Here is an 8,982-nt window from a genome sequence, read left to right on the forward strand (position 1 = left end):
TGTGGCCTGGAGGAAGCTCGGACCATGTCGCGACCTCGCTTGGGTAAACGGCCTTCTTACTCTTCCGAAGAGCACAGCTCGGAGTCAGCACACTGCCAACCCCCTCCTGGCTCCCCGAGCTGGAAAACATTGTCGGAGTTTGAGAAGCCTCTGTGGTTTCAGCTTTCCGAGCCTCTACGATGCTGAGCTCCGCTGCCACTTCAGGGATAGGCCCCGCCGCCTCAGGTTCCCTGGGAGAATCCAGGTTGATGATTGGAGGGTGGCTCAGGGCTTTGGACTCCACCCGAGCACGCTTGGTGACCCACTTCCTCCTCTTCATTCCATCAAGTAGGTTGGCATCGCGGGTCTTCTCTGCCTCCATGATACCTGCGAAAAGAGCTCAGCATCAGTACAAAAAAAAAAGGAAGAAGGAAACTAAGTAAAGAAGCCTACCCGAACTCAGACCGGCCTGAATAAGTTTAGCTTCCGAGAGGTATTCTTCACACTCGAGCCCGACCTGGGCCTAGGACTGAAAGGTCTCCGCCATGTCTTTATCCAACATGACGCCGGGATCAGGGACAACCTCCCTCCATTGAGTAGGAAATGACCACACCTTCGGACCATGAAGTAGTCCCGCTTCCATGCCGGGACCTTGTTTGGAAGTTTGTGAAGGAGTTTGAATCCCGGGCGGGGAGACAGGTAGTAAGCCCGCCTGTGCTCGGGAAGGAAGCTCGCTTGTTTTTTGAGCATAAGAAGAGTAGAAAAAATTTCTAAGCCCAAAGGAATAACATATTCGCAGCAGAGGGATATGGTCCCAACAACGTTGCGAATAGAGTTCGGGTGAAGCTGACCGACTGAGATGCCGAAGTAGTTCAAGACTTCGACGATTAGGGGGTGAAGAGGAAGGCGCAACCCGACAATGAGCTGCTCCCGGAAGACCATGATCTCATTTGGACCGTGCTCCCAAGGGAAGTTGCCCGAAGGTAAGCTATATGCATACTCCCCGGGCAGGTTGAACTGACGAACAAGGGACCGAAGTCTCTCAGACGTCATAGTGGAGGGTCCAAACATGTCCGGCATCCAACCCCGATGAGAAGTGAACTCTAGGCTACCCGGGGTGACCCGGGCTGAAGGCCCTACCTCGGGCTCATCCAGAAGGCTGTCAAAAGAGTCAGCCCAACCCGAGGTCCCCGCCTCAGGCCCTTCTAAGAGGTTATCTAAGCTACCCAAACTACTCGAACTAGACATCGCAAAAGGAAATGAAAGGAAATTGAAAAAGGCTAAGGAACCAAGGGAAAGATACCGAACTAGGGAAAGTGATGCGAGCTCAAGGAACGATCACTGATTATTGGCGAAGGAAAAGTGACTAGGGACCCACTATTTATAGCCGTTGTACCCGTGCATCAACGGTCGAGATCAAAGCCATCCAACGTCTCTCAGGGAAACCGGCTGCACGACCCCCGGGGTGAAATCAGTTTAGCGCGAAATTTTGATGTCTGATAGTTGATAAATCGCTTGACGTCCACGCGTGAGCTGTACGCGACCCGGGCTAACTTTGGTCAAGCCGCGCTGATCTTGGGTGAGCCAAGAGCATCGGCGGGTCAGATCGGGAAATCTCCGAGCTGGACTAAGCACGCCATGGAGCGAATCCACCCGTCAGTCTGTGAACTCCCCATGTCAGGTCAAGACCCTGGGCATGGGGAGTGGGGGGCAATTGATGGAGGTAGATTCGGCCCAACCCCTTGGCTGCGCGACACGTGGAAGAAAACGGGGTGACCTGGCAAGAACGGCAGCTTGGCACGGTGACATAGCATGGCCACATCCCAAGAAAAGGCCCGAGCTTCCCGGGCTCTCCAATAAGAGGCCCGAGCTCCCGAGCTCCTGAGCTCCCCAAGAAAAGGCCCGAGCTCCCCAAAAGGAACCCACACTTCCTAGGAGGCGAAACCCGAGCTCTCCCTAAGATTCCCGAGGTTAACAGAAGCCCGCGAGGGGCAAAGGCCCGAACTAGCCCACCTCGGGTCAGTCCGGACCATATGCCGGCACCTCGGACAGCAGGGCGCTCCCATTCGAACTCAAGACTTCACCTTGCGCACCACTCCGGCACCTTGGCTCCAGGTCACGCAACTGTGAAACCGTACCTGACAGGTCCGTACTCTGAGGCAGCACACGTGACTGGTCTGGGTCTGACAGATGGCAATCACGCCGTAACGGCCACCTGCTACCGCCATCTCAGTTGTGGCAGAGACGACCCTGACAGAGAGGACAATGGCGGTTATGTCTGCCCCCAACAGAGGCGGTTATACCTGACTTGGCAGAAATTTGGGAGTGAGTGCACCAGGTTGTTATAAAAGACCTTCTTCCCCCAGAGAAAGAGGTACGTGATATTTGTGCTCTCTGGTCTTGGAATCCCTTATTTTCCCTTGCCTTCTCAAGAGTATTAACTTGAGATTCGGAGTATTCCCACCGGGTTTCTCCCTAGAAATCTTCAATTTCTTCCTTGTTTCAGGCATCTTCAACTCTATCAGAGGCAAAATTACCGGCAACTAAGACCGACCGGATTGTGCATCATCAAATCCTATTTTGCCATTTTGTTCTATTTAATGCCATATCCACTATTAAATAATTAGTGTTAACTCATTTCTTATTTTCTTACTTCTACCCATGCCTTGTCCCAACTATAAAGACATTCTCCTTTTGCTTGTGGTTATTGTACAACTCTCACTACGAAACCTTTTCACTCCTAGCAGGTTTTCATTTTCTTTCTGACGATTGTATACGTATTCCTGTCACTTCAATGTGATGAACTTCTTTTTGCTGTATATGTGCATCATTGTAAATTTTATAATTTATTTTCAAGGTCAGGTGATGGCTCCAATGTTCCATAACCTCCAAGCTTATCTTCTATATAAAAAAAGTAGTTCTGTGGCAACACTAAATATATAACATAGTTAGCCAATGACTGTTACCCCATTTAGACACTACAAGTATTTATATTTTTGGTCAGTTGACACTTTTGAGAATCATTTTCCCCTGCTCCTTGCTGCTGAAGTCTCAAAATGTGCTGATGTACCATCAAAGTTCATTGCCTCCAGCTCGACCATAGGGGCTTATAAGTTGGTACCAAATGTATTAAATGTAAGGCCAAAAGATGTAAAGAGAACTCAACTTGACAAGCATGATTCAAACCTTTTACCAACAATATTTCTTGCCTTCCTATCAACTACCATGGTTCCTCTTCTTGAATCGGCTCTACATTTTCAGCTTTTGCACGAAAGTGCTAACGATTGATGTCTTGTTGATAATTTTAAATTACAGTTCTTTCAGAATCTTACCATACATCATGATTTCATGTTGTTTTTAGGGAAAAGAGGTGTGTCTTTAGGTATGTATAATATGTATCAACTAAAGAAAAATTTAATATTTCTCTAAAAAATCTACGTAGTATTCTGGCAGGATTGATTTCCATGCTAGAAAATAAATTCTCATATAGAAACTACGTTTCAAATAGAGTACTTGGGATCAGCTCCTGTATATGTGGAGGACAATGGAGTAACTGATGAAGCCTTTCTTTTTTATTGCAGGAAGTTGCTGATAACAACTGTGTCTACAGAAACGAGATACATCATTCTGTTGGTGAGCGCACTCAGGTATTGCAGGATGTAGCTGCGGATCCAACTCTTCCTCGTACAAAATCTGTTCGATGTGCACAATGTAATCATGGGGAAGCTGTTTTCTTCCAGGTAAATTTTATATATATATATACTTTTTCTTCCACATAAATTTCTTACTAGTCTTCTCCTCTAATGAGCCATGTCCAAAATTGATGTGACAGAAAGAATTAAGTACTAGTATGATATTAAAGCTTTAGCAATTGCTAGAAACAATTCTAAGCAGACTGTTAAGACATCCATTGAATGCAAAAATGATTGCTTTAGGAACCATGATTAATCCTATACTGAGGCTATAGGTGCAATATCTAGGGAAATATTATCACTGAAACTGATGGTCTTCAGAAAAATCATATGGGAGTTTAACTGAAAATTGGTAATACTTAGAAACTATTTGGGGCCACGATAGAATTTCCCCTACAGATAGTATTAGTATGGTGATTCTATATGTTTGCAGTCAGCAAACAGTCAGCAAACTTTTTTGTTCCATGTTGGATTGGGAATCTATTATTCATGGCATTATTGACTCTTGTCTAGTGGCTATGTGACACTTGTAGCATTACCAGGACACCTTAGAAAATAATCTAGCAGTGCTGACACTTGTTACTTAAGTTATTGCAGCATGCTGATATGCCCAAAGATGAACTTATGAAAATAGTGCCCGAAGATGAAGTCCTTTTTTTTTTTTTTTTTCCTTTCTTGGTTGGTAGGGGGAGATGCTGGCGTTTAGGGACTAGGTGTGATGGGAATCTGCATGTCCCATAATGTGCAAATACATTTTTATCATATTTTTGCTTTAGTTTTAACTTGTTCATTTTATGGGATGGCCATGTCATGATTTTTAGAGGTTGACATTGCCAGACACTAGTGAACACTTGATGAATACTTCTCACTTGTCCCATGTCCTATGATAATGCTGGTATTGTGTATCACAGGAAAAGGGGGATGGTTGCTTTGATAATCCTCTTGAAGTGTAAAAGCATCACAACTTCTTTCAGTTATTTAAAATGTCAATATATAAAAGAAATTAATTAATAGGATTAAAAATACTAAAATTGGACTAAATGCTTTATTAGAGAAGTATAAAGCAAACATGGTAAAAGAATATATTTAACTAGCACCCACAGATTATTTGTGTGGAATAATTACTGTGGGAGACCTAGTATTTTTTCTTTAATGCACAGTGAAGAAGCAGTGCCATGGCATTTTACCTGGATAATAATTATCCACTTAGGAAATGCTCTCTGCTTGTCTGGTTCACTAAATGTATGCTTTTAATTTAGCTATTTGATATGAAAGTAATAAAATATCTTGCATTCTTGTCTGGTCATTGTAATAAAATATCTTCTTAAAAGGAAGTTATAAAATCTTTATTTTTTATGTGAGAAATAAAAATTTTAGACCCTAACATAGACTTGTTTGGGCTTGCCTCGAAGGGTGTGGTTGGGGTCCGGGGGCGGAGCCCCCGGCCCAGGCATTAGACTCAAAAAACAGCAAAAAAGCACATGCCTGGGCTGAGGCGCAAGGTGCATCAGGCGCACCAGGCGTGCGCCTTTTGAAAGAGGTGCTTCTAAGACCTGGGCGACGTGCATACCCCAAAATGTGCCTCGCCTGTGTGCCTAGGCGCACCTTTTAAATCACTGCAGTAACCTCTACTGAATGATCTCAAAGAAACAAGAAAGGGGGGGGGGTAAAATTGGAATTTTAATAAAATTATTAGACTAGTGCAAACGGCCCAAAACATTTCACAAATGGAGGGCTATTTGTGTTTAGTGAGAGTGGGACCACCCCATGGAGTATACTTAAGTGGTTCTGGAAACCACAGGGTATATATTCAAGTGGTTTAGTGAAACCACAAGGTATGTTTAAGTAATTAACCCATTTACTAATTGAACAAAAGAATGAATATGTACAATATGCCAACCATCTGCAAAATAGAATCTATGCATTCTTCCAGTGAGGCTGGCCATTGCTCCTCCCTTTACATTTAGTTCCTTAAAGCATGTTACCACAAAACATCTAAACCCTGTTCACCCTTTATCTGGTCATGGCATTAGTTAACACATTTGCTGATCTGTAGGTCCATATAAAACTTGCATTTAGTTCTGACACTAACTCCCTAAGGCTCTCATCTCCTTTAAGTAGTCCCAACATGCCATGGACCTTGTTTTGTGTTGCAGCCATTTCACAACCACTTTCGAGTCCCCCTCCACAACAAGTTTCCTTTACCAAGCTGCACCTTGCAATGTTTAGTTTAACCTCTCCTATTATTGGTGGGACTCAATGTGAAGAGACTGTAGTCCTATGTGTAAGAATATTCACTATCACACTCCACTAAGCAGGTCTTCAGTAGAAAAAGCTTCAATGAGCTTTAAAATTTTAATCCACTTCACAGCTTTTATTTGAATGCATTCATTGAGTATTGACTGCTTCTTGAGTCCTTGTGGATATACTTGTCGGTTGTACTCCCCTTAGCCGTCTGGCTATCTACATCTCTATTTAGACTTTTTTATAGTAAAAATAAAATAAATTTTCATTAAAAAAATAAAAATATTACATCCTATCCAGCTGTTAAGGCAACACCCACATGCCAGCTACTCTTTTTAAACTTCATCATGAGTGCTATTATCAGGAAAAAGAAAAAAAAAAAAAAAAAACTACGAGAGGTCTAGGTCCCAATAAGGAGGGACAAGAGAAGGATTCCACTTGGGGAAATTATCTTGGATTAGAGTTTTTCCTTTTAGGTCGTGTTTGGTTTGAAAGAAAAGGTAGGACAAACCAAATACAGCCTAAATAACAGCCTCTAATTTTTCCTTTCCTTTTTCTTTTTTTTTTTTAATTGAAAGTTTCCCATAAAACAGAGCTTATCTAGAACACGTGGGGTTAGTTTTTGGACTGAATCTTTTCATAGAATTAGGCTTCTTTTCTTTGTGTTTTGTGTGTTGGGGGGTGGGGGCAAAAATGTCAAGAACCGAGGGGGCCCTTTTGAGCACTAAACTTACTAGCCATGTGGAAGTTTCCTTGGTTTAGATTCCAGTGATTGACCGGACTAGCATACTGTTTTCTATCGACAGCCTCACATTCTACTACTGCATAGGACTTCCTAATAGTTCATGTTCACTTCCCTAGTCAAACTTATGCCATCTTGTATTAGCGTCTTCCCTAAGTTATAACAGCCATCCAAAGTTTCAATAGTTTTTTTTTTTTTTTGAAAAATGCCCCCAAAGAAAGTCTTGTTGGGATCCCATTTGCCAACCATATCATAATGTGGAAGATACCTAGTTTATAATATTTAGGCAGTGCTTGGTAGCATTTTAATGGAATTGTTTCTAGTTCTGGGAGGAAAAAGGAAACTATTTTTTTGCTTGCAAGTACAGCGGGAATGTTTCCATGGAATTTTATCAACTTGCCTGTATCCACAGCTAAACAACCTTAGGCTCAGTTTGGTAAGAGTACAAATACAAATATATGCAGATACAAGGTTTTGCACTCTACGTATTTATATTTGTACTCTTTCAAAACTGAGCCTTACTAGCAAAAGGCAACATTTTTTGATCGTGGGAGCACCAAGAATTATTTATCTAAGTCTCCTCGGCTAGACGACCTTATTAGTAAACCTGTACCAACATAAAATTTCAAGTGCGAGCCGATTTGATCTGCTAAAAATGTTGTAAGACCTCTCTAAACCTAAGAATTTAGATGCAACAGCTTGTTTTATCCATTTTGTTTTATATTGGCACTTGATTTATTTAAATATTTTTTCTTGATATAAGATTTATTTAAATATTTTGTAATACAAGAGTTCTTTAATGTGGGTTTACATGTTTCTGCACTACACCTAAAATGCTATATTTTAGGGAAAATTCCCGATTAATACCTTGTACTTTGGGCCTAGTGCCACTTTGGTATCCGAACTTTAAAATGAGACAATTCAATACCCAAACTTTTAAAGTGTGACAATCCAGTACCTGCCGTTAAATAGCTGTTAATCAGCCATTAAATGGCATTTGAAAGAGACACAAATGCCTTTCAAGTGTTTTTAATCAATCATTTGTCAATGTTTGGATGGTTGATAAAAAAAATTAAAGAGACACAAATGCCCTTCAAGTGTTTTTAATCAATCATTTGTCAATGTTTGGATGGTTGATAAAGAAAATTAGATGACACTTGAAGGGCATTTGTATTTTTTTCAAATGCCACTTAATGGCCGGTTATCAGCAAGTTAGCAGCAGGTACTGAATTGTCATGTTTTTTAAATTTGAGTACTGAATTGTCGCATTTTAAAATTTGGGGACCAAAGTGACATTATGCCCAAAGTACAGGGTACTAATAGGAAATTTTCCCTATATTTTTTTGTAATCAAAGATATCTATTTGCGTTGTTAATTTTATAATTCTATGTATATTCAGGCTACTTCTAGAGGTGAGGAAGGTATGACACTGTTTTTTTTTGCTGCAACCCTAACTGTGGCCATCGTTGGAGAGATTGATTTATGCATGAACAAGTGGCATTGGAGGGCTCAAGTAGGCAGTCATTTTGTATTTGTATCAGTTCGGCATTTTGTTCTTCACAACTGATTCAAACCGAAAATAGTTCTAAGTTTTCACGGTACCATCTGTGAAATGTCAGTTCATATGGCGTCGTGTATGGATAAACCCTGTCTGTGGTAAAGAATTTGTAACCGACATTTCGTCCTTGTGACCGATTATAACTAAAGAGTCTTAAGCTTTGACGATCACGATACTGTATGTGAAATATCAGTTCATTCATATTTTGTTGCTTAGTGGTTGAATTTTATTTCAGTTTTTCAGATACACAGTTTTCATTTTTCAATTGGCTTTAGTAAAGCACTCGGTACGGGTTGATGTTGGATTTGAGTCATTTAACTAGTCGTATCCGCTTGCCAGTTTCTTTGACTAGTAGTTCCATTAGCGCTAAAAACATGGGGATATCATTAATAACAGCTTAAGTCATATCGAGTAAATGGGGATACCAAACTAGCCACTGGTCTATCTCTACTCCAAGGTTCAAAATATAGATCGTATCGTATCGGTACTTAAAAACGGCTGAAACTTTTTTTTTAGTTTTTTTTTACACTTTGGTTTTTTGGGAAGCTTTTAGCATTTTTTTATTATTAAAAAAATAGGGTCCGAAATATCTGCAAACAAGCGTTTTGGACCGTATCTTTTTCAAAAGATGCGACATGATATGTCCCGTATCGTATCGATACTTTGAATCATGCTCTACTCCACTACATTAGAACTTTTTTTTTAAATAAGCAATTCATTAAAAGAACAAAAAGAAAATTACTCAAAAAAAAAAAAAAAAACAAACA

At 40.9% G+C, this 8,982-nt stretch overlaps 1 long non-coding RNA gene across 1 annotated transcript; it reads left to right on the plus strand.

The window, feature by feature from the left end:
* Positions 1-3,292: 3,292 nt before the first annotated feature.
* On the plus strand, positions 3,293-8,427 carry LOC148854577 (uncharacterized). The gene is made up of 3 exons (XR_016112754.1): positions 3,293-3,361; positions 3,561-3,719; positions 8,057-8,427. It is a non-coding gene; the product is annotated as an uncharacterized LOC148854577 (long non-coding RNA).
* Positions 8,428-8,982: the final 555 nt, after the last annotated feature.

This window comes from Nelumbo lutea, chromosome 4 (genome assembly GCF_056320005.1).
Source record: "Nelumbo lutea isolate HS-2025 chromosome 4, American lotus-T2T, whole genome shotgun sequence".
Taxonomy (NCBI): Eukaryota; Viridiplantae; Streptophyta; class Magnoliopsida; order Proteales; family Nelumbonaceae; genus Nelumbo; species Nelumbo lutea.